This window comes from Callithrix jacchus, chromosome 6 (assembly GCF_049354715.1).
Source record: "Callithrix jacchus isolate 240 chromosome 6, calJac240_pri, whole genome shotgun sequence".
Classification (NCBI taxonomy): Eukaryota; Metazoa; Chordata; class Mammalia; order Primates; family Cebidae; genus Callithrix; species Callithrix jacchus.
In genome coordinates, this window is record NC_133507.1 from 118,816,883 (window position 1) to 118,841,162 (window position 24,280).

The 24,280-nt window shown below is 37.1% G+C and overlaps 1 protein-coding gene and 1 long non-coding RNA gene across 3 annotated transcripts in view; both read left to right on the plus strand.

Moving 5' to 3' along the window:
* PLCL1 (phospholipase C like 1 (inactive)) overlaps positions 1–24,280 on the plus strand; it is a 359,533-nt gene that overhangs the window by 57,998 nt on the left and 277,255 nt on the right. The window lies entirely within an intron of this gene.
* Positions 1,465–24,280, plus strand: part of LOC128932405 (uncharacterized) — a 28,739-nt gene continuing 5,923 nt past the window's right edge. The window contains exon 1 of the long non-coding RNA XR_008482216.2: positions 1,465–23,511. This is a non-coding gene — a long non-coding RNA (uncharacterized LOC128932405). The remainder of the gene's footprint in view (positions 23,512–24,280) is intronic.

The following is a 24,280-nucleotide window of genomic DNA, read 5'->3' on the forward strand; positions in this document are numbered from 1 at the left end:
CCATGGGTATTTTTGGGTTTATAATTATATGTTTACTTCCTTTGTATGTAAATTTGTATTATTTTCCTACTTTTATATTATGTGTACTATTTTGCCTAATGAAAGCTTCCCAAATTGTATAAATTTCATGCCTCACAACCCCTGGGTTTGCCATGTTTATCTCATAACTTTATTATTACAATTGAGTAAAATAACCATGTAAAGCACGTTATCAGTTATTTATTGCCAAATAACAGCCCATCCCCAAACTTAGTAGCTTAGAACAGTAACTATTTTATTTGTTCACAATTCTGTGGATCAGCACTTCAGCCTGGGCTCTGCTTGGTGGTTCTTCTGCTTGTCTGGCCTGGGCTCACTCTTGTGGTAGCAGTCAGTTGGCAAAGAGACTGGATGGTCTAGGATGGCATCAGTCAACTGTCTGGCAGTTGTCAGGCTATCAGCTGGTTACCTTGTTTCTCCTCCATGGGGGCTCTATAGTGGACTAGCTCAGAAGTGTTCACATAGCCTTTAAAGAGGGAGAGGGAGAAAGCTGCAAGACCTTTTGAAGTCTATGCTTAGAATTCCCACAGTGCCACTTGTGCTGGATTCTATTTATCAAAGCAAGGCATAAGATTAGCCCAGATTTAAGGAGTCAAAAGTAGATTCCATTGCCTGATAGAATGAGCTGCAAAGAAATGTGGCTGTTTATAATCTACCACAAGCTCTGTGCCTGAAATAGGAGATCCTGAAATATGTTAGCTTTCTTGTCTCCCTCTTCCTACCTTGCTTCTTATTTCTGCTGAGGTTAAATAAACAAGAATTGAAGAGAAGCTTCCATGAAGAAGAGAAGAACTAGACATAAATAAGGCTCCCTTAGATGTGTCTGATACTCAATTTTATAAATTATTAATCTGTTGTTTAAATTAGATTGAATTTTAAACCTGCTTATACCTTTTAAAAACAAAATGCTTAAAATTTTTATGGTATTTTCTTTTAAAAAGTTTATAGATGAGACATTAAAATGTCTGGCCTTTTTTCAGTTTATATCTGTGAAATTGTGAAATGTATACAGTGATGTACCACATAACAACATTAGGGTCAACTATGGACCATACATACAACAGTGTTCCCATAAGAGTATAATGGAGCTGAAAAATTTCTATGGTCTGGTGAGTTGTAGTGGTCATAAAGTTGTAATGATATATATTACCTTTCCTACATTTAGATACACACTTACTATTGTGTTACAATTGCTATGGTACTCAGTACAGTAACATGCAGTACAGGTTTATAGCCTAGGAGCAGTAGGCCTAGGTGTATAGTAGGCTATACCATCAGTTTTGGATAAACACATTCTATGCTGTAAGCACAATGACAAAATTGCCTCACAATGAACTTTGCAGAACAGATCTCTTTTTAATTTTTTTTTAAGTTCAGGGGTGTATGTGCATGTTTGTTACGTAGGTAAACTTCGGTCGTGGGGTGGGGTTTGTTTTACAGATTATTTTGTTACCCAGGTGTTAAGCCTAGTACCCATTAATTATTTTCCTGATACTTTCCCTCCTCCCACTCTCCTCCACCCTCAGGTAGGCCCCAGTATCTGTTGTTTCCTCTGTGTGTCCATGTGTTCTCATCATTTAGCTCCCACTCACAAGTAAGAATATGTGGTATTTGGTTTTCTATTCCTGTGTTAGTTTGCTAAGGATAATGTCTTCTAGCTCCATTAATGTCCCTGCCAAGGACATGATATCATTCTGTTTTTTTATGGCTGCATAGTATTTCTTGGTGGATATGTACCACATTTTCTTTATCCAGTCTATAACTGATTATCATTTTGGTTAATTCCATGTCTTTGCTATTGTGAATAGTCCTGCAATGAACATATGTGTGCATGTGTCTTTACAGAAGAATAATTTATATTTCTTTGGGTGTATACCTAGTAATGGGATTGGTGGGTCAAATGGTAGTTCTGCTTTTAGTTCTTTGTGGAATTGCCACACTGTTTTCCACAATGGTTGAACTAATTTATACTCCCTCCAGCAGTATATAAGCATTCCCTTTTCTCTGCAACCTCATCAGGATCGGTCATTTTTTGACTTTTTAGTAATAGCCATTCTGACTGGTGTGAGATGGTATCTCATTCTGGTTTTTATTTGCATTTCTCTAATGATTAGTGATGTTGAGCTTTTTTTCATATGCTTGTTGGTGGCATGTATGCCTCTTTTGAAAAGTGTCTGTCCTTTGCTCAGGTTTTAATGGGATTGTTTTTCTTGTAAATTTGTTAAGTTTCTTATAGATGCTGAATATTAGACCTTTGTTAGATGCATAGTTTGCAAAATTTTTCTCCCATTCTGTAGGTTGTCTGCTTACTCTGTTGATAGTTTCTTTTGCTGTGCAAAAGCTCTTTAGTTTAATTGTATCTCATTTATCAATTTTTGCTTTTGTTGCAATTGCTTTTGGTGTCTTCATCATGAAATCTTTGTCCATTCCTATGTCCAGAATGGTATTGCCGAGATTGGGATCTCTGTCTTAAGTGACACATGACTGTATTTGGTCTTCACCCAGTTTCCTGGCATAAAACTCCTGAAATCCTTAAAATCTCCTAAGTGAGAAGTATCTTTTGTTTGCTAATGAGATGACTGCTGATTGGCAGCCCCTACGTAGCTTCGGATGGAGGCTAATCACAAGAAAGACATGCATATGTGGTTGGAATTTTTTTTTTTTTTTTTGAGGCGGAGTTTCGCTCTTGTTACCCAGGTTGGAGTGCAATGGCGTGATCTCGGCTCACCTCAACCTCTGCCTCCTGGGTTCAGGCAATTCTCCTGCCTCAGCCTCCTGAGTAGCTGGGATTACAGGCACGCGCCACCATGCCCAGCTAATATTTTTGTATTGTTAGTAGAGACGGGGTTTCACCATTTCGACCAGAATGGTCTCGATCTGTTGACCTCGTGATCCACCAGCCTTGGCCTCCCAAAGTGCTGGGATTACAGGCTTGAGCCACCGTGCCCGGCCCTGGTTGGAACTTTTAAAGCCCTATTTCCTAACCTCTGAGAAGGAGAGAGGGGATAAAGTTTAAGTTGATCACCAATAGCCAATATTTTAATCAATCATGCCTACATAATGAAGCCTCCATAAAAGCTTTGGATAAGCTTTCAGATAGCTGAACACATGAAGGTTTCCGGAAAGTGGAGCACCTAGAGAGGGCATGAAAGCTCTGTGTCAGTTCCCCCACACATTACCCTGTCCATCTCTTATCTGTTGTTCATTAGTATCCTTTGTAATAGCCTTTTAAATACTCTAGAAAATGTAAGTAAGTGTTTCCCTGAGTTCTGTGAGCCACTATAGCAAATTAGTCAAACTTGATGAGGGGAGTGTGGAAACCCTGAATATAGCCGATTGGTCAAAAGCACAGGTAAAATAACCTGGGGCTTGCCATTGGCGTCAGAATGGTGGTGGATGGAGGATAGGGAGGGGATGTTTTGGGGACTGTGACCTCAACCTGTGGGATCTGAACTACCTCCAGGTAGAGAGTGTCATGATTGACTTGAATTAGAGGACACCCAGCTGAAGTCTACTGCAGAACTGATTGCTTACTTGATGTATGGGGGGAACTCCTACCCCTACATTTGGTCACAGAATCTTTTGTGTTGACTGTTGAGTGAGAGTACAGGAGAAACTGACTTTGTTTTTTTCCTATATCCTCAATATCAAATAAGGAATTTGCTGAAGAAAGCTTGGTTTTGGAATGAAAATGAATAATTTAAAATACAGAAAAAGGAATGTATTTAGCAGTTTGACAAAGGCTCATGGCACTCTTCTCTTTCAGTTTAATGGAATTATATATATGTAATTAAGAAAACCAATAAAGCAAACTTCTAGCATTTTCCCTTTTAAGTGATAATTAATTGTCTGCTTGTTGAGTAATTAAATTAATCCAATGCTACAGATAGATGAGGTACATGCATGTTTAATAATTTAGATAGCATCTGCAACTTTTAAAAGCCTGTTAAATGATTGTGAGAATCAATCAGGTCCTCCTGGTGACATCATGATCATAATAATCAGCATCGCAACTAAAAACAATCATTTGGAGAATTAGTTTGAAACACTGTTCTTTATATAACTGACAATAATAAATATTTTCTAATGAATGCTAACTTGATTTGATGATTATTGGAGAACTAAGAATAATGAGTGAAAAGAAATACAGAAGTAAAAAGAAAAGGAATTACAAGCTACTACTTGTCTTTAGTTTATTTCTAGTAAAATCAGATCTATTAAGCAAGACATTTAGTTGGAAAGGACAGAAAATGTAAAATGGGAAATTATTGGTCATATAAAGGGAGGATTAAGAGGAATACATTCCAGTAGGGGCCTGAGGAGGTAATGAAGACCCAGTTTTTCTTTCTCCATGTTTTTAGTCTTTTTCTTTTGTGTTGGTGCCAGTCTCAGGGTTGATGTGGGAACAGTTTAGTTGTAATAGTTTAAACCCTGTATTCTTTTGGTTTAAGTACAGTAGAAAAGAATGGCTCCTCAGGAAAATGCCTGAGATTAGCTCTGTTTAGGACTGCTTGATCTGGTGTGAGTCATGTGTCTGTCCATCCCCAGATGAACTAGGAGGATGGAATACATTGATTGTCTCAGGCCTCTCTCCTGTTCATTTGTTCTTCTGGAACAAAGTCAGGGACCCTCATCCTAACCCTATAGACTGAGACTGGGGAAGAGTAGATTCTAGACAACAACAGGAGGCTTTAGAAGTAGAGTAAAGCCAAAATGGCAAGCCAAACACAACTAGGGCCTATTATAAATGTAACATGTACATTCCTGTAATATAGTAGATGCTGAATAATATGTCTTGAATTAGAGATGATAGTTAGAAAAGGATATTTTAGGTACTTTTTCTATGGAGGCTTTTGAGCTTTTGTGTATTTTGCTCTCAGAACTCTAGTGGGTAAATATAGATAAGAGTTTGTACTCTTTGATCATTTCTCAAAGTGTTTTTTTTAAATGTTTATGTTCCCTTCACACAGTTAGTTAGCAATAATAATGTTCTGATTTTACAGACAGAAGACACTGAATATGATGAAAAGACTTGATGTTGTTTATAAAATTCAGTGTTGAACAAACTTAAAATGTTTTCTCCATTAAAAATTTTTAAGTTGTGTTTAAAAGTACTCAAAACAGATAGTTATGTTTGCATCCATCAGTTATATAAAATAGTCTTGTGACTATTAGTCTGATAACAGATAGATAAATGTGATCAATTATTGCATGTTTCTGGTAGCTGGTCATATCATAACCATTTCTAGAATTCTTGGACACATTTAATGTATTCCTTTAAAAAAAGAAGACATTGATGAGGCCAACAAACACATGAAAAAATCCTCATTATCACTGGTCATTAGAGAAATGCAAATCAAAACCTAACATTAAGATACTATCTCACACCAGTTAGAATGGCAATCATTAAAAAATCTGGAGACAACAGATGCTGGAGAGGATGTGGAGAAATAGGAACACTTTTACACTGTTAGTGGGAGTGTAAATTAGTTCAACCATTGTGGAAGACAGTGTGGCAATTTCTCAAGGATCTAGAAATAGAAATATTATGCAGCAATCAAAAACGATGAGTTCGTGTCCTTTATAGGGACATGGATGAACCTGGAGAACATCATTCTCAGCAAACTGACACAAGAACAGAAAATGAAACACCGCATGTTCTCACTAATAGGCGGGTGTTGAACAATGAGAACACATGGACACAGAGAGGGGAGCACTACACGCTGGGGTCTGTTGGTGGGAATAGGGGAGGGACAGCGGGGGGTGGGGAGTTGGGGAGAGATAGCATAGGGAGAAATGCCAGATACAGGTGAAGGGGAGGAAGGCAGCAAATCACACTGCCACATGTGTACCTAAGCAACTGTCTTGCATGTTCTTCACATGTACCCCAAAACCTAAAATGCAATTAAAAAAAAAGAAATTTCATTTGACCCAGCAATCTCATTACTGGGTATATATCCAAAGAATTATAAATTGTTCTATAATAAAGACACATGCACACATGTGTTCATTGCGACAATGTTTACAATAGCAAAGAGCTGGAAGCAACCCAAATGTCTATCATTGATAGACTGGATAAAGAAAATGTGGCACATATACGCCATGGAATACTACACAGCTATAAAAAACAATGAGTTAGTGTCCTTCATAGGGACATGGATGTATCTAGAAACCATCATTCTCAGCCAACTGACACAAGAACAGAAAACCAAACACCGTATGTTATCACTCATAGGCCAGTGTTGAACAATTAGAACACATGGATACAGGGAGGGGAGCATCACACACTGCAGTCAGTAGGGGGAGTCTAGGGGAGGGACAGCAGGGGTGGGGAGGGTGGGGAGGAATAATGAGGGGAGAAATACCAGATATAGGTGATAGAGGGATAAAGGCAGCAAATCACCTTGCCATGTATGTACATATACAACAATCCTGTATGATCTGCACATGTACCCCAGAACCTAAAGTACAATAAAAAAAAAATCAGGATGGATATTCTGATTTGTTCTGTCTGTTGGTAAAATTCAAGTCAAAACTGAATTAGCTCCTGCCAACTTGGCCTATTTAAGTAGTATAGGGGTTTTATATAATAAAATATCATAAAATTTCCTTTTATTATCATAGATTACTATATAAACAGGTGATCATCTAATCAATGGTCCAAACCAGGACATTGTTGAGAGTGACAGGGGAAAATTGGATTGAGATACCAGGCAGAATCTAGACAAATCAGGACTTGAAGTCACCCCATGTATAAACAATACAAATTTTATTGCCTGTGCACTTAATGTTAAATTCTCTGTATGAGGAACAATGTCAGAGGACTTTTTTAAACTGCAAAGCACTTTGATAAGATAGCTCTTGGTCATGTGACTTTTTTGGTATGGCCTATTTTTCCTTTAAGAAATAATATCATCTTAAATACTCATAGATGTGATGGCATTTGGAGAGTCCCACTGCTTCTTTCTGCATTTTTCTAGCAGAGTATTTAGTAGGAAGAATAATTAATTTTTCGAGTGACAGATTTAGCTCTCCAACCATGTCCCTTGTCACCTCTTAGACTAAAATAGATCATGCCAAGTAAACTATGAGAATAATGCCTGATAAAGATACCTTGATGGTATAATTAACAATACCTCAATAAGTCAGTGGAGGTTAGAAGAACAACGAGAGGTCTTCTACTGTCCCCTGCCTCTTTGGCTCTGCCAATTTCAGTATATCACATGGAAGTTATTTTTCTGTTATTCTCGCCCCTGTGGGTGGCATTTAATATTTGAGTATCATGGTAACAGAGGGCCAGAGAATGAAGGCAACAAATCTCATATCAACTCTTTCATTTTGTTTTTTTGTTTCTGTATGTATCTGTTTATTTTTTAAGGAATGGACTCTCTTTGTTAAGTATAACTTCTGTTCTATAATAGTAATTTAATAATTGAATTCATATTTCAATAGTATCTTTTTTTTAACACAGGGTCTCACTTTGTCACCTGGGCTGGCGTGAGTGACACAATCATAGCTCACTGTAGTCTCAACTTCTTGGGCTTAAGCAAACTTCCCACCTCAGCTTCCCGAGTAGCTGGGATTACAGGAGTGTGCCACTATGCCTGGCTAATTGTTTTGTAGAGATGGGGTTTTGCCATGTTGCCTAGGCTGGTCTTGAACTCTTGGGGTCAAGCATTCTGCCCTCCTCAGCCTCCGAAAGTACTGGGATTACAGGCATGAGCCACTGTGCCTGGCTAATTTTACTCTTTTAAAAAATCTTATTTCAACTGAACACATTTTTATAAACCATAAAAACATATTAAAACCCAGCAGTTTCAGAAACAGTTAAGAATTTCCTTGTGAAAGCACTGTTCTCTCAGTCTTTATCTTCCAAGTGACTTGAATGCTCTTAATACTAATTGCACCTTGGTGTAAGCTACTTGATATCAAACCTTTTTATTTAAAGTTAGTTGCTTTTGAGCCCGCTGCATAGAGACCCTCTAATTCTGTGTAGTGACCTGTACCCTAGTGCACAATTAGTGTGTGAATCAAGGTAATTAGCAACAAATCATCTTTTTATAATTGAAGAATCTAAGGTAGTGCAAGATAAGGGACCTACTGAGAGACAGAGTTCAGAATAAAGGAGAAGGTTTCAGTCATTTAATGAAGTGCTCTGCTGGGAGGATTCCCCTAGTCTGGGGACCTTTAGTGAAATATGGGGAAACCATCAGGCGAGGCAGGTCAGATAGTTTATAATGGCGAGTTATAGGCTGTATGTTATAAGGAGCATTTCTTAGCACTGGAGAAATTTCACTAGATTCCAGTTCACCTTTCCAAACTACTAAAAGCAAAACAGGACTGTTTTTAAAAATTGGAAAGTAAACCTGACTTCTTGTGGAAAATTTGGAAAATATTGAGAAATTTTAGATCTAGTCCCTTTAACTTTAAGGAGCTCACAGGCAAAGGGGCAGGGGAAATCAGCACAGAAAACAACTGATATGGCCATTAAGAGCATGAAAGCTTAGGGTTAGTAAGTTCTTGAATTCACCTTTTTACAAATCTGTAAAAACAAATATGACTTTAAAAAAGCACAAATATAAATTGGGAATGCCAATTAGCTCATTAAATTAGATGAAACATATCAGTGGAATCAAATTTCATGGTTCAAATGATATATTTTAATATTTTAAACATTATATTTTAAGCTGGGTATAGTGACTCACACCTGTAATCCCAGCACTTAATGGAAGGCCAAGGTGGGCAGATCACTTGAGCTCAGGAGTTGAAGACTAGTCTGGACAACACGGCGAAACCCTGTATGTATAAAAAATACAAAAATTAGCTGGGTGTGGTGGTGCATAACTGTACTCCCAGCTACTCAGGAGGCTGAGGTGGGGGCATAGCTGGAGCCGAGAAGGTTAAAGGCGGCAGTGAGCCATGATTGCATCACTGCACTCCAGCCTGAATAACAGAGTGAGACCCTCTCTCAGAAAAAATTATAGTTTAAGAAATGAGCAAAAATGAATAGCTAGGCAGAAATTGATGATAGCTTTTCTTAGATTAAACACCAAAAATATCTTGAACATTTGCGTTGGCTGAAAATGTTCTTCGTAAACAATGAGAAAAAAGCTACAGTTTTATTTTTAAAAAGAATTAGTTATTTTCCTAGTACTTTCACATTGAATTAATTTGTCACTTATTCTAGTGGATAAACAAGAATAGAGCTAATTACCTGAATGTTTATGTGACAGATGCTATCAGAGCCAACCCTTAACCCCAGGACCTTTCACATTGCTCTTATGAACTTTCTACTGTCAGCGCTTGCGTCTCTGTGTCTGAGGGCTGCCCCTCAAATGCTGATTTGCCCGTGGACAGCAGTTCATTCTAGGGAATTAATATGCCCGCTTATCCAGCAGGCTTCATCTAATAACTCTCTAAAGGTGACATATAAAATACCCCAGCTCCCTCACCCTCAGATGCGATAATTCTGAAGCTATGTTTTGCACTAGTTCTCAAAGCTTCCCCAGAGAATTCAGCTCCAAGCACCCACTCTGGTAGCTGACTTCTTAGATGCTTTTCTTTCTTTGTCTCCCTTCCCCACTTCCCTACCACTGTTCCCTACTTGGGGTGCTTCTGGAGAATCCATACTAAATCTTAAAATTAAGCATTATTGTTATTACACTTCTATGCACTACCTGGATTAACCCCATGCTGATCATGGTTTAGGAATTCTCAAGTGTTTTACATAAAAGGCATCGTTCATAAAGCTAAAGAAGGACCAGTATGATCAATAGTGCACACTAATGGATTGAAAGAGTTATCTAGCATGACCTGAGATGCATTAGCAAACACAGAAAATCTGACCTTGGGAGAAAGCCCCTGATCTGAGCCTGGAGAGTAAGACTGAAGTCAGAATGATGAGCCTTCCTTGTGCTATGTCATATTGCTTTGGATTTGCTGTGAAGCTGGAGGTTCAGGGAGGGGCATTACTGCAATGCCCCCTTTTACTTTTGCATGTCTTTCCTGGCCTGACTGATGCTGGCAGTGATCTCATTTTATTCTTTCTCCCTAAATCTTCTGTAGCACTACACACATAGATAGTGAATAATTCTTGATTAATGGGCCACTGTGCTGTGCTGTCAGGTGCTATATTAAATTGTGTTATATCAGTTACTTCTGAAATCTGTAGGTATTTTTTTTTTTTGTACCATAAGCCTCCTGGTCTTTGTTGCTATTACATTATGAAACCCTGTCAAATATTTCATTTTGTCTTCAAAAAGTCCTTGGCAAAATTAGCGTCTTATGATTTGTTTTTGAAAATTAGTGATAAAATATCAATGAAATAGATACAATTTCTTATCTTTTGTTTCAAGTCTCATTTAGTTCTGTGCATTATCTTGTGAATGGGAACTTTCGTATGCTAAGGAAATCTTTCAGCCTTAATGGATGGCCATCAAGTCAGTTGCTGCTGACACATCCCTGCTATACCTCCCTTCTCTGGCTGTGGTTTGTTTCTCCAGGGTGGTAGTTAGATGAATACTGCCATCATCTTCCCTACTCTGCTCAAGGATTCCTAGCATGGCTCACTGTTCCCAACCAGGTGTCCTTATCAGCAATTCCTTAGAGATGTCACTCTGACTCTTGTGTGATCTCACAGAATTACTCATTAAAAAATCGAGTATGCTGCTGTGTGCTGTAAATTGTCTTTCTCAACTTGAAGTCATATCACTTTAACCACGCTTCATCATTGCTGTGACAACTGTATGAGTATACTGTATATTTTAAACATGACAGTGATGGATCCTATAGGTAAAATACCAAATGACTGAAAACAAGTGGCAAGGCAAGTATTTTTATAATCAAAATATAATGCAATTCATTAGAAATAGGTATTATCTTAGCTATTATAACTTCTGGAAGTTTTGTGAACCTTTGTGTTCAGTCAAAACTGCAAACTCAGCATATGCTTGCTTATGAATATTGCTTCTAGCTAAACAAGTGTTCATATATTCTTTTCCATTTAAATACATGACTAGGTATTTACTAAAAAGTGAGCTACTTACTAATGGTAGATTACTGCGATGTCTTTCATATCAGCTGTTGCTTATCTGACAATCTCATATTAGGTGAAACCTAGGCAAGAAATAGGTAGGAAGCTGAATTGGCTTGTGAGATAACCTAAGCGATATCCCAGTGTCTGTGCAGTACCTATTCCTGTGTACTTTATTCACTGGCAAACCCTTCTACAACCCCATGCAAAATGTTTTTTCTTTTTAAATTTTACACATTATTATTATTTTTTAAATACAGGGTTTTGCTTTCTCACCCAGGCTGGAGTACAGTGGCATGATCATAGCTGACTGCAGCCTCATCTCCTGGGCTCAAGTGATTTTCCCACCTTAGCCTCCCAAGTAGCTGGGACTAGAGGTGTGGGCTACCATGCCTGGCTGATTAATTTTTTTTTTTAGTAGAGATAAGGTCTTGCTACATTGTCCAGGCTGGTCTTAAACTCCTAGACTCAAGTGATCCACCTACCTCAGCCTCCCAAAGAGCTGGGATTACAGGTGTGAGCCACCATGCCTGGCCTTTACACATGATTTCAACAGGTTTGGTTCAGTTATATGATTTCCCGTTAGTAGCAAGCAAGAATGGTGAAAAGAATAGATTACCAGAGAAAAATACTAAGAAAATATACTATATTAATACTTAAATGATTAAGGTTAGTGAAAGAGTTTTAGTCATATTTTAACTTAAAAACTGATAATTGTGTTAGAAGGCTTCAGACAGTTTATTGAGTGCCTGTTATGCACTGGGCAATGTATGCAATGTTTACCAGCATCCTCTCTAGCTCTTACATCTCGTCTGTGAGATAGACATTATTATTTCCATTCTAAAAATTAGAGAACAACTGGGGCTCTGATGAGTGAAATGATTTGCACAAGGCCAAGTAGTAAGTAACTGATTTAGAATTAAAACCAGGACCGTCAGATTTAAAGGCCCTGTTGTTTCTGTCATATTGAATTGCTTCCACATGGGCCATTCCACAATGTACTTAGTGAAATTATTATCTTAAGAGCAATACATTTCATAGAGAAACTTAATAATAACCTCCTCTGACTCCCCTGATTTTACATATCTTTTTTTGCCTAAGTGAGGATATAAACCAAAATCATGATTATTTTGATTTATATTTACATAATAACTTTCACTTTGTATAGATTCAGTTTGTCACTCTAATAATACTATTTCTGGCCTCAGGCCTGTTGATATTCGACTGGTACCCTCAACATACTTGTTCTTTAAATGGTTGTGGTGTGGATCATTTGAAGGAAGGAACAGCCAGAAAAGTATCAAGATAATTGTGACAACTGCCACTGGTGGTATAGTAATTAAAGAGAACAGATAGTTATGTAAAAGTAATTTCTTTGCTGAGCCATCACTGGTGCAGAGAGCAAAATAATAGGGACAGATGTGACTGAAAGAAGTTTTGATGTTATCCTGGTGTTTGGTTTTAATCTCTCCCCACCTCTTGATACCATCGATTTTCATCTGTCATGTAAAAACAGCAGCAACAGCTCATGGTAAATTTCATGGTGAGAGTTCTTACATAATTCAAGGATCACATGAAAGAAAACCACAGCATTATCTTCTAGCTTCTTACCTGATTTTGTAAAAAGGTTTTGAGCATACTGTTTTTTTTATGAGTGGTTATCAGAAATCTTAAATGGTAGAAACCAAACGTTGTCAAACAGGAAGGGTAATAAAAATTCCAGTGTATCTGGGAGTCCATGAAGCGTCATGGAGTTTTATTTTGTTTCTCTGTGGAGTTAACTGGTTTTTAGCAGTTCTACTGAACTTTAGCTAAAATGAATTACACGAAAAACTGATTAGAATTGGTTCATGCTATTATTAGAATTACTAAACATGCAGAAATTAAAGTAAATGCTAAGGGGATGTCTTGCTGCTTTTAGGGTGTTTGATTCTGATCTGGTCGCTTACTATCTTCAATCTATTTGATACTATAGTACAAGGGACACTCAAGTACATACAGGCTCCAAACCCCTGTCTAGTCATATCTTTGTAAGCCACACTGATGTTTTTAGCATAGAATGTAGGTTGGAGGCCTATGGTTCTATTTTGTGGAGTTAGAGTCCCACCCACCCCAGATCTATTGAATGAGAATCTCTTGGTGACAGGCATTTTAAATATTCTTCTTGAGTGAGTCTGATATATATTTGGAAACCTCTGCACAGGCCTCCTAAATATGATAACCCCTTCTAAATATGTGTCATCTCGACCCTCAGAGAGTGTTACCATATTTGCTAGGAGAAAGGGAAGAGAGAAAAGTGTCAGCCTTGAACAGAGGAGAACATTGAACATCTATTCAAAGAGTAGAAAACTTTGAACCTCTTCATTCTACTATCCATACCTCCAAGTCTAGCTGCCTTGGTCTAATTATGTTTCTTGAGGTGCAGTTTTCCTTTGCGCTCTAATAGAAGTGCTTCTCCTTGGATGTGGAATTGAGGTGAGGTAGATGGGAGTGATGCTCTTCCTAGAGCCAAGATTCTTACTACTTGGGGGGAAAAAAGACCAGGCTGCCCCTATTTCTCATCACACTCCCTTATCCTGATTATTCCAATTCACTCTATCTCATATCTGTGATTCAGATGCTCATACCTGGGGAGACGCTGTTTTTCTGGATATTAGACTATGTGACCAAGAGTGAACATTTTGTATTTCTGTAAAATTCCATGTTTGGGATGGTGTTAGAGGCAGAGATACTTCCGGGGCCTAATGTCACATAGAAAGGCTTGATACTTACCCTTCAGCAGGAATGAGAGGTACATTTAAATTACTAGACTGATTAGACTCCTGAATTTAGACTCCTAATTTAAATTCTTAAAGAGTTAGCTAAGGGATGTGAGGGGTAAATGATACATCTGTTTTACCCCAAACAGATCCTGCGCTGTCTGGGGAGAAACCCCTAGTCTTCCCTGCATCCCTGGCTTTAATGTTTGAGGGCCTGTTCTTTATAATGAGGTTCATAAGGGAAAGGACAGTGTGGCCCTCCTGAGACCAGAGGGAATAGGATAGGGCAGAGGTTCTCAGGTATTGATGAGCAACAGAAACACCTGAGGCTCTTGGTAAAATGCAGATTCCCAGACCCCCACCTGGATCCACTGAGGGGAGTACATTAGTTTCCTAGGGCTGCTGTAACAAATTACCACACTCTTGGTGGCTTAAAATGGAAATTCATTTTCTCATGGTTTTGGAGGTCAGAAATCTGAAATCAGGGTGTCAGTAGGGGTGGTTATTTCTGGAGGCTCTGAGGGAGAATTCGTTCCACCCCTATCTTGTAGCTTTTGGTGACTGGGAAATTCTTGGCTTATAGAAGCATCATGCCCCAAACAATACAAAACAAAAATAAGAAAATAGAACTTAAATTAAGTTAGGTGCACTCCTTAGTGGCCCCCTCCCAGTGCTTTGCCTAAATCTCTAATTTAGCACTGATTGCTGTGGCTAACACCCAACCCATAAGACACAACCAGCACTGCAACGCTCACCTATCTGATAAGGACACTTGTGCTTTCCCCTCTACACCCTCTGGAAAGGGATTTGGAGGCTCTTTAATCAACCCAATGACATGCTTTCAGTGGGAAAGAAGCTGGGGCAGGTACTTAGCCCCGGGGACTCCTGGTTAATGTTTAGTTTGTTCAGCTGTGCTGTCACCTTATTGCTGTAGACACTAAATTCCAATCTGGATTACAAACGTTTTGTGAACAACTTAGACTAATATTTATAGTGCTGGAAGAGGTAAAATTTAAAAAGCCAGTTGATCTGAAATAATTTGTGAGTTTTTTTCCTCTGGCCTAATCCAAGAGCTTTCTGCTTGGTTTATCAGGTCCTCTGGTGACCTTAGTTTATGTTTAGGTAGCAAAATTCCTGTTCCATGCAAGTAGCAGAAGCTCTCGAATGAAATATAGCCAAATCAGCACAGCACCAATCACCTATCCTATTAATTTCTTTATACTAAGTCTGGAAGGCATTTGGGTCTTGAATCTCTTTGCCTGCCTGTGTCCTCCCTCCTTCTCATTTGTAATCTGTCTCTGTTTTTCCCATTCAACTGTAGACATCAATGCAAACCATACGTTTTATACCAAACATATAATTGGCATCCCTTGCTGGGAGACACTGTGCTCTAATGGTTAAGGGTTATGGCACAAGATCCAGGATTGTATTCTCTACAATTTACTAGCTTGTGATCATGGGCAAGTTACTGAACTGCTCTAAGCTTCATTTTCCCCATCTGACAAATGGGGGTAATGATGGCAATGATCATGATATCCACTTTATTGGATGATTGAGAGAATTAGATTAGGTAAGCTTTATAAAGGGCTTGATATATAATAAATGATTAGCTATTTTTGTGATTACAATTATAGTTATTTTATTATTATTTGTTTAAAATGCCAGCAAGATAAGCTCGAGTAAAAGATTTTTTTATACTAGGGAAGAAGCCATTAACTACAGGATGACAGGCTGAGTACAATTATTTGCATAATAACCAACATTGTTAGGCCCTTAATAGGCATTACCACAATCCAAAGTTCTCACATCTGTGATCTCATTTAATCATCATGGCATGTTAAGAGCCTTTACTATTACCTCATTTTTCTGATGACAAAACTGAAGCACAGAGAAATTAAGTATCTTGTTCAAAATTTGTCAGAGTTAACAGGGGTCTAAGATCTACCTCACATTACATTATAGTCACTTCACTGGCTTCCAAAGATTAATGGAGGGAAGGTTTTCACATTGCTCATTTTTATCATATAATTATTCAACATGACATTTAGGTTTGTTTAATACAAAGTGTTTACTATAACATTATTCAAAAAACTATCTATTTATACACATATCACAAACACATGTTCCTTTGGGGTAGGAGTAAAAAGTCCCAGTATCTTAACTTCTAGAGGGGTGGCTGTAGGCATGGAGCGCTATTTTTCTCTCTGGTGTTTGCATAGGTTACAGAGCCAGCAGGAAGCCCAGTGCCTGATGCAAGTAGAGAAACAGCATGGACCCTGCAGAGAGACTGTCATCAAGCTGTGCTGGGCAGGTTCTTACACTTTGTGGTGGGGAACTTTCTTGCTGGGAGAGGTTCTTCTGGGCTATAACTGCTCACAGCCATTCTGTAATTGGCTTCTGCAAAGTAGCAAGCATGTTGGCTTTGCTACCCGCATCCATCTGGCTGAGTTTTATGCACATGCAAATAATGGAACCCTTATTTGTGGCTATCTCTGGGACTTATGAGTCACAATGGAGTCATTGCATCCATACGGTCTACAATGTCATACAGCCAAAGCTGGGGGTGGGGGATTAGAACATTTATATTCAGGCAGTCTGACTTTATCATCTCTGTGCCTCACCAATGCATCAGGCCACCTTCCTGCAATAGGAAAATCTTTAAAAAAAGTCCTGACATTGGTGTATCAATCTTTGCCAGATTTTTGGCACATCACAATCTGAGCTTAAATTGTGATGCAAAACATTTTGGACAAGGCTCAGCATTGCTAGTTGTTTGTTTGCTTATTTCTTGTTGATGACCCAGTGTAGTTAATTTCATCTCCACACTCAGCTGTTCACTGATAGCTTTTCTTCTTAAAGGAAATAATTTTAGTACTTATTGATGTTGACTTGAGTAACACAATATTATTAATAATATTTAGAATGGTTCTTTAACCAAAGTGTAAGTATAATTTCAAAGCAAGCTTATGAAATTTTACTTATAAATTTTTCATTTTATAACACTTGCTCTGAAATGGCTGCTTATCAAAATAATGACTGATTCAAATCTCAATGGCATGTATCACATTTCCATAGTAAATATGCAGCCACAAGTCCTTTCTGGTATTTCAAATTTTCCCACTTTGTTAACATCAACTTACTTGACATAAATTCTGTCTTCTTTAAATTATTTTTGACTATTACAATTTGAAGGCTGATGAAATTATTTTCGTTAAAGAGTAACTTTAAAAATTATAATCATTATAGTTTAGAAGGCTTGGAATATGTAGATAAAGAAAAAGAAAATAAAAATAATTAATAATCTCATCATCCAGAGATAGCCATTGTTAAAATTTGGTTTTTATAATGAAAAGATTTTTTAAAAATTTACTGCTTATTGCAGGAAAATATACTAACAGAAAATTAAATTGTCTGTTTACACTAACCTTGGTAGCTTTTTTTTTAAAAAAGAAGCTCAAGTCCTCCAAACTATTTAAAAGCAAGCAAATAAACACTTTATTTGAAATTTTAAAAGGCAAAAAAGCACAAATGAAATATTGTTTCATACACAGATGTTTTAGATTTAGATGGTTTATGATTTAATAGTTAGATTGTTGTGTTATGTAGCACAATTTTGTGTTGGGATTCAATTTGCATATGGTACACTAAGGTTTCTTATGCATTGATAGCATATCATATATTTGTGCTTGTTTTCTGGGGTTTGGAATGTAATTTTATGAATTTAAATTTATAATAGTCAAAACAAACAAAATGTTCTTTAATAGTAGGATAGATAAATAATAGTTTATGTAATGAAATACTCTGCAGTGATGAAAATGAACCACAGCCATGTTCAACAACATGGATAAATCTCACAGCCGTAATATTGAATGAAAGAAACCAGATAAAAAATAACACATATACTCAGGCCAGGTGCAATGGCTTATGCCTGTAATCCCAGCACTTTAGGAGGCTGAGGTGGGCGGATCATTTGAGGTCAAGAGTTAGAGACCAGCCTGTCCAGCATGGTGAAACCCCATCTCCACTAAAAATACAAAAAATAGCTGGTGTGGTGGTGTGTGCCTGTAGTCCCAGCAAGTCAGGAGGCTGAGGCAGGAGGATCAGTTGAACCCAGGAGATGAAGTTTGTAGTGAGCCAAGATCTCACCATTGTACTCCAGCCTGGGAGACAGAGGGAGACTTCATCTCAGAAAAAAAAAAAAAAAAAGGGTACTGTATAAGTGTATTTATATGAAGTTTAAATATAGATATAACTAAACTATAGATGGGATAATAAGGACAGTTAGAAAATTATAATACCATTAGGAATTCAGGATACTTGTTGCTTTTGAAAGGAGAAAAAGCATAGTGATTGGGAAAGGCATGAGGGAACATCTAGTGTACTCAAAATAATCCATTTGTTGACCTGGTTGATGGCTAGTAAGGTGTACTCACTTTTAAAAAGACTGCATTGAGCTTCCTTTATATTTTGTGTACTTTGCTGTGTATATGATATACTTCAATATAAAAAGCTAAATAATTACTACATAAGTCACATTTACTTGATATCTACTGTTTGCTCCCGACATAATCTTCCTATTATTTCCTCAGGGAAATAGGATCTGCTTTACTATCATGGTTTCCAAGAATGCATTAGGCTTTTTTAAAAAAAGGGAGAACTGCTACCATTTCTTTTATCTCCATTGTGATAAAATTTTCAAGTCATTTAAATATTTTCTAGATGATTGATATATTTTATTAGTTCTTGTGCACAGCAGATGTGTGAGACAGGCTGGTATTGCGGTCTCCATTGTTCAGATAAGGAAAGTAGACACAGGGAGAGTAAATGTTTGGCTGAGCCTGGAATTGAAATGCAGTTCTTTTGACATTCTTCTGTGCTGTCTGACTACAGAACACTGCTACAGTCATAGATAACTCAGAATTTCCCAAAATCTTGGACTCCTAGAGAAAAAAGATTTCCATGAACACAAATAGGCACTAACTATAAAAACATTTTTGTAGATGAAATTTACATTTATATCTAAGAAGTATGGTTAAGCACATTGAGGGGAGTTACTCACTGATTCAACAAACATTTCTGAGCATTGGGTATTGTGCCAGCCTCTGCAGGAGATGGAGCTAGGAATATTACTATAATACAATGTGATAAGTGAAAGAATAGAGAATCCTACATATTGGCCTAGAGGAGGGGCTGGTAAACAGCTTCTTAGGAAAGAAGCATTTGGAAGGTCTTTTGAAAGAGGGGATGCCTGAATTGGATCTGAAATGTACAGGGATGCATTTTGTTTTATATAAAACTAGATAGGTAGGTAGATTTCTTACATTTTTTCCCCATGACATTTTGACCTCCTAATTTTAAGAAACTTTAGATTCTTAGAGATCGTTGTTTTTTTTTTAAAAAATGTAAAGAACAGATTGAATTTCCAGAGATGGCAGCTGGATGGTAAACTCCTTGAAGACAGGACATCTTATGCTACCTTGTTTTTTTTACAAGGTCCAGCAGCATAGTAGCCTCTTCACTAAGATCGTTGTGGAATTGCTTTTGCATGGGGCTATTTTTGGTAGAAGTGAGTTCTTCACTTTAAACTACGCTTGCCTTCTTTGTCAGTGAATCTAAAGTGTTGAGCTGTTAGATTTGAGGGTGTTCAGATATTTTATTTCAGCTGAATTCTAACATCAAGTCATGCATATAAAAATCCAGTTACAAAAAAATTCAATTGAGTTGCATACAGCCTGTTGATGGTATTAATTTTTAAAAGTAGTTATGCTATAGATTTGTTTTATAGGCATTTAGATGAGTGCAAAGCTCTAAGGAAGCAAAATCTCATGTACAATACCACATAGGCCACTTTTCAAGGTTGACATTTTTGTTTTTCAGATGTGATCTCTGCATCATCTTATTCTTTGTGCAAGTTTCAGTAGATGACTCCTTATTTGTAAACAGAAGTCAGGCCTAACCAAATTTCAGCAATGAAATTCAGCTACAGAAAGAGAAAATAATAGCGTCAAAACCTTTATCCAGAACGCTATTTTGCATTTCCTGATAGACATATCCTGGCATCTCTAATGACATCCACTAAGGTAGTTCTCTAAAATATTTTATAGTTGCTGATAAGTCATTAGGTAATATGGAGAAAATGCCTTAGATCCTTTCTCTTCTTTATAGGAGGAATGCCTGGGAAAATAAATGAAAGTTCAAGTGAGAGACAGCAGAACATTAGTGATAAAGGAAGAAGCATGAGGGGCTGGTGTTTGTATATTGGCTTTTAAAGTTAATGATACCATTTAAAAATTTTATAAAATATAAACTATTGGCCCATCTTATAGGGTGGTTGTGGGAAATATCTACTGGAAGTGATACTCTCACACTCTGCCACTTTTCCACATCATCTTAATATTTGTAACAACTTAACAATGGGACATTTATGATCCAGAAATAAAAAAAAGTCATATATTTTACCAAGTAAATGGTAACCTATTCCTAGCTAATCTGTAGCCTAATGATCTGTCCAGGCCTAACTGGTTTAAACAATGGTAATTCTTTTTTTTTTTCTTTGAGATGGAGTTTCACTCTTGTTGCCCAGGCTAGAGAGCAGTGGCGCGATCTGGGCTTACTGCAATCTCTGCCTCTGCCTCTCAGGTGTTAATTCTAAAACATAAACTACTACTTAGATATACGTCAAAAAGAAAGGAAAGAAATGCCAAGTCCACTGCCTTAATTTCTTAGAGCAAATCCTAAACTAAATGTTTTGGGAGGATAGAGTAAATGAAATAAAAACAAAATTACAGTAGTTTTGTAACAGAGTTACAAAACTTACACACACAAAGGCCCTTAAATGAGGGCCTTTGGATGGACTTCATCAGGGGGTCCTTGAACCTCTTAAAATTGTGTGCAAAATGTAGTAAATCACAGCCTTTTTTCAGGAGTAAGTAGTTCCTACACTTTTATCAGATTCGCAAAAGAGTTAAGAACCACTGATTAAACCAATTACTAGTGTGTGTTAGTTATAGATAGATAGTGAGTAAATAGTTGGGAAATATAACAAATCTATAAAATATGCCTATGTATATGGTAACAAAGATGAAAGGAGCCTGTATTTCTGGGAATGCAATAAAATGATATCTATGTTATTAAAATGTTTGCATAGAGAATTTTATTCTTTTGTTGAGATGCAAAACTTTTAATTCCCTCTGTGCTAGGTCGCCTTGCCCAGCAAACAGACAATGAGAAATAACATTCTCCACGATTAGAGCTGGCTGTTTAAACACTCTGTTTATTTTTCTTCAGTTACCACACTTTGCTTGTACCATATCACAGATTGAATAATGAATAAAGCAAGGGGGACCTGGTAGCAGCAAGCATTTGACTTGTCACTGAAAATGAGCTTACTGGATTTTGAATTGGTTACTTTATATCCCCAAGAACAATTTGCTTTCCCAAGAACAAAATGCTTTGTACATTTTACTTTTTGTGTGATTAAAGTCAGCCTATCTTTTGGAATATAAATATATTTTAAATGGATTTCCATTTTCTAGGATACACAAGCAAGATATTCCTCAAGTCTATGAGGGATGGAAGTGATCCAGAAATGATATGTAATCATGGATCTGTGACAAACTAAACTGTGTGTGTGTGTGTGTGTGTGTGCGTGTGTGTGTGTGCATGCATGTGTGTGTGTGTACATGCGTGTGTGTGTGCATGCATGTGTGTGTGTGTACAAAGTTCATTGAATAAAGTATGATAGGAAAGTAGTGACTAACTTAGGATCAAACTGAAGTTTCCACACCATTATTCCACCCTTGTTTGATTAGACTCTCACAATAATCTCAAAGATTGTGCATTATTAGGTTGGGGGAGGAAATGTCAAGAAAATATTTTACTCTGTTCTTTCTCCATAGTTTCCCTGATATCTCAAACTGGCAGCCAGCTGGCTGAAGCCTGCACACAGACACGTTTTATTTGGCCCATGCAGTGCTTTTACAATGTTTGTGCCAACATTTTAATAGGAAGATTTCACATATGAATCTGCATTTCTGCATTATCTTGAGAAATCAGAAGACATGGGAATAACTGGCTGGAGCTGAGGGTCAGTTGTCTCCCTACCCCTGACCACAGCTTCCTTCTGCAGCTCCATCCATGACTTCAGGCACTCATGACCAGCCTAAGTAGTTATTTACCTGCTTGACTGCTGGAGGCGGCTGAGTTTGAGACTGGCTTAAGGCTGCCTTTGAGATTGCCTTAGTCTTCTGATTAATAACCAGGTTTGTATAAAGCTATCTTCTTGATCCTGGAGAGCCTTATTACTTAATATTACATAGATATCTGACCATCAAATCTAATCATTTTCAGGTTCAAAAGATTTAGAATTTCTAATTTGGGCTCGGGTTGGCAACGAGTGCAAATAAAAATAGAACATAAATGCCTAAAATGCTTATCTTTCCTTACAAGCATTCAATTTCTGTTGTTGTCCATCAAAGCTGGTCAGAAGCTGTAATTACAGTGGTGCTGTAACTAACTTGTGCTTACTGGTTCTGGAATTTGATGATAAAAAAATGGATTTTTTTTGGCTTTAAGACAAAGAGTTGATTGATTAAAAAGGGATTATGGTATATGTAGACTTCTAGGATGTTATGATTTCTTTATGCTTTGGACAAAACCCTGAGGAAAATTTAATAGATTTGGGTTGTCTCTTTAATTCAGGAGGCTGTAAATTTTTAATTTTAAATGTTCAATTATTTTGATCAGGATAAAGTGTTGTGCAAATTCAGGTAGTCTCCCTTTCCAGTTGTTCCTAACAACCCTTTCTGGTTATGGATAAATCTCCTTGCCAAAACTCATATTCAACTCGTTGGAGGGCTAGCCTTTATCTTGCCACCTAAGGTCTTTGGAAGCCATTTTAATCCCACTAAATTCCGCAGTTTAGTTAAGATAGAGTGGCTGAAACATAAGGTATTTAGTAATATCATGAATCTGAAGGTAATTAGTATTTAATGTCTAAAAGAAAAAAGTAAAAGCTTGCCAGTGTTCTAACTTGGAACAATTATATTTCTTTCCAAACAATTTTGTTTTTACATACTGCTAGCCTAGCAATGCATTAGAATGCATAAAAGCTCAGGAGATTTGAATGTGGGAATGGATAAATGTTTTGTAATGAGGTAGAGAATTATTGTTGACACTTAGAAATAAAAGCTTCACAAAATTATGAATGTCCAGATCAATAGCATTTTTTAATATTATAAATCACTTTGGCAATGCTTATGTATGTATGAACAGAGAAGTGATCTAATGATTATGAAATTAGATTTTTTTCTCTCTCTTTTTTTCTTTCTATTTTCTTCCTCATAGAGGCAGCCAAAGGACTTTGAGTAAACCACCATAACTTGCTAAATTTCCCCAACAGTGAAATTTTTAGAAGTATGTTTGAATGTTCTGAGTACAGATTATATTATTTCTGTGATTTTTTTTAGGCTGACCAGAGGTGACATCTATTTTTATGTGAAAAGTAAAAATGAAATGTTCTGAAAGAGTTAATTTTGATAACTGCTTTTTTACTTTTTAAGTAATTTTATTGTTTTACTTGTCTTCAGATGTTCTAAGATCTAATGGAAAACACAAGAAAAAAAATGAATTTCCTTTGCTAGATTATAATGAAAAAGACAATCTACTCCAAAAGAACTGGAGGTGAGAATATGCTTGGTTAGGGTTTTATCTAGCACATCGAGAGTTTAGAATGAAGAACATTATGTATAGAAGAAAAGTGGAATATTTATAGCTTCTTTGTTTTTTTAAAGAGATGAAATCTCATGGAAAGTTCTTTATATAGCTCCATTATGGGAAGAATCACCTGAAAAGATATTCAGAATAAAGGTATCATGGTCAAAAGCAAACATTTACCAATGCCTGACAGTTTTTGTCTTCTTTTAGGCAGTTGCCTTTCCTTTATTAGTGCCTGACAATTTGCTGGTTAGAATAGAACCGTAACTTATGCTTGTTTATTGCTTTAAAATTATGCCCACCTGAAAATGTCTAAAAGTGCAGAAATGTACCTTTTACAGGTTAGTCAATCTGAACTTAGAGCTGTAGGAAATTTAGGTTGCTAGGGGACTCTGTGGTCCTCCTTCAGAATTGTTTAAAAATTCTTGGCCAGTCCGTGAGCTCTCTGAGGGCAGGCACTGTGGTTATCTCTGCAATGTCTCCAACTCCTAACCCAGTTCTTGGCATGTAGTATATGCTCACTTTTCTTATCTAACTAACAAGTGAAGGATGGTGTAATCAGCTGCTACAGCTGCTAATGTTTCTGTTGCTAATATGTGATGCTCTCAGCACCCTGCGAGGCAAGTGTGAGACTTTGGGAGAAACAGCAGTTAACCAAACCATCATGCAAATAAATGTAAAATTCTTGCTTCACTAATGAGATTTTCATCTCTGTTATAGGAGAACAGCCCTCTTA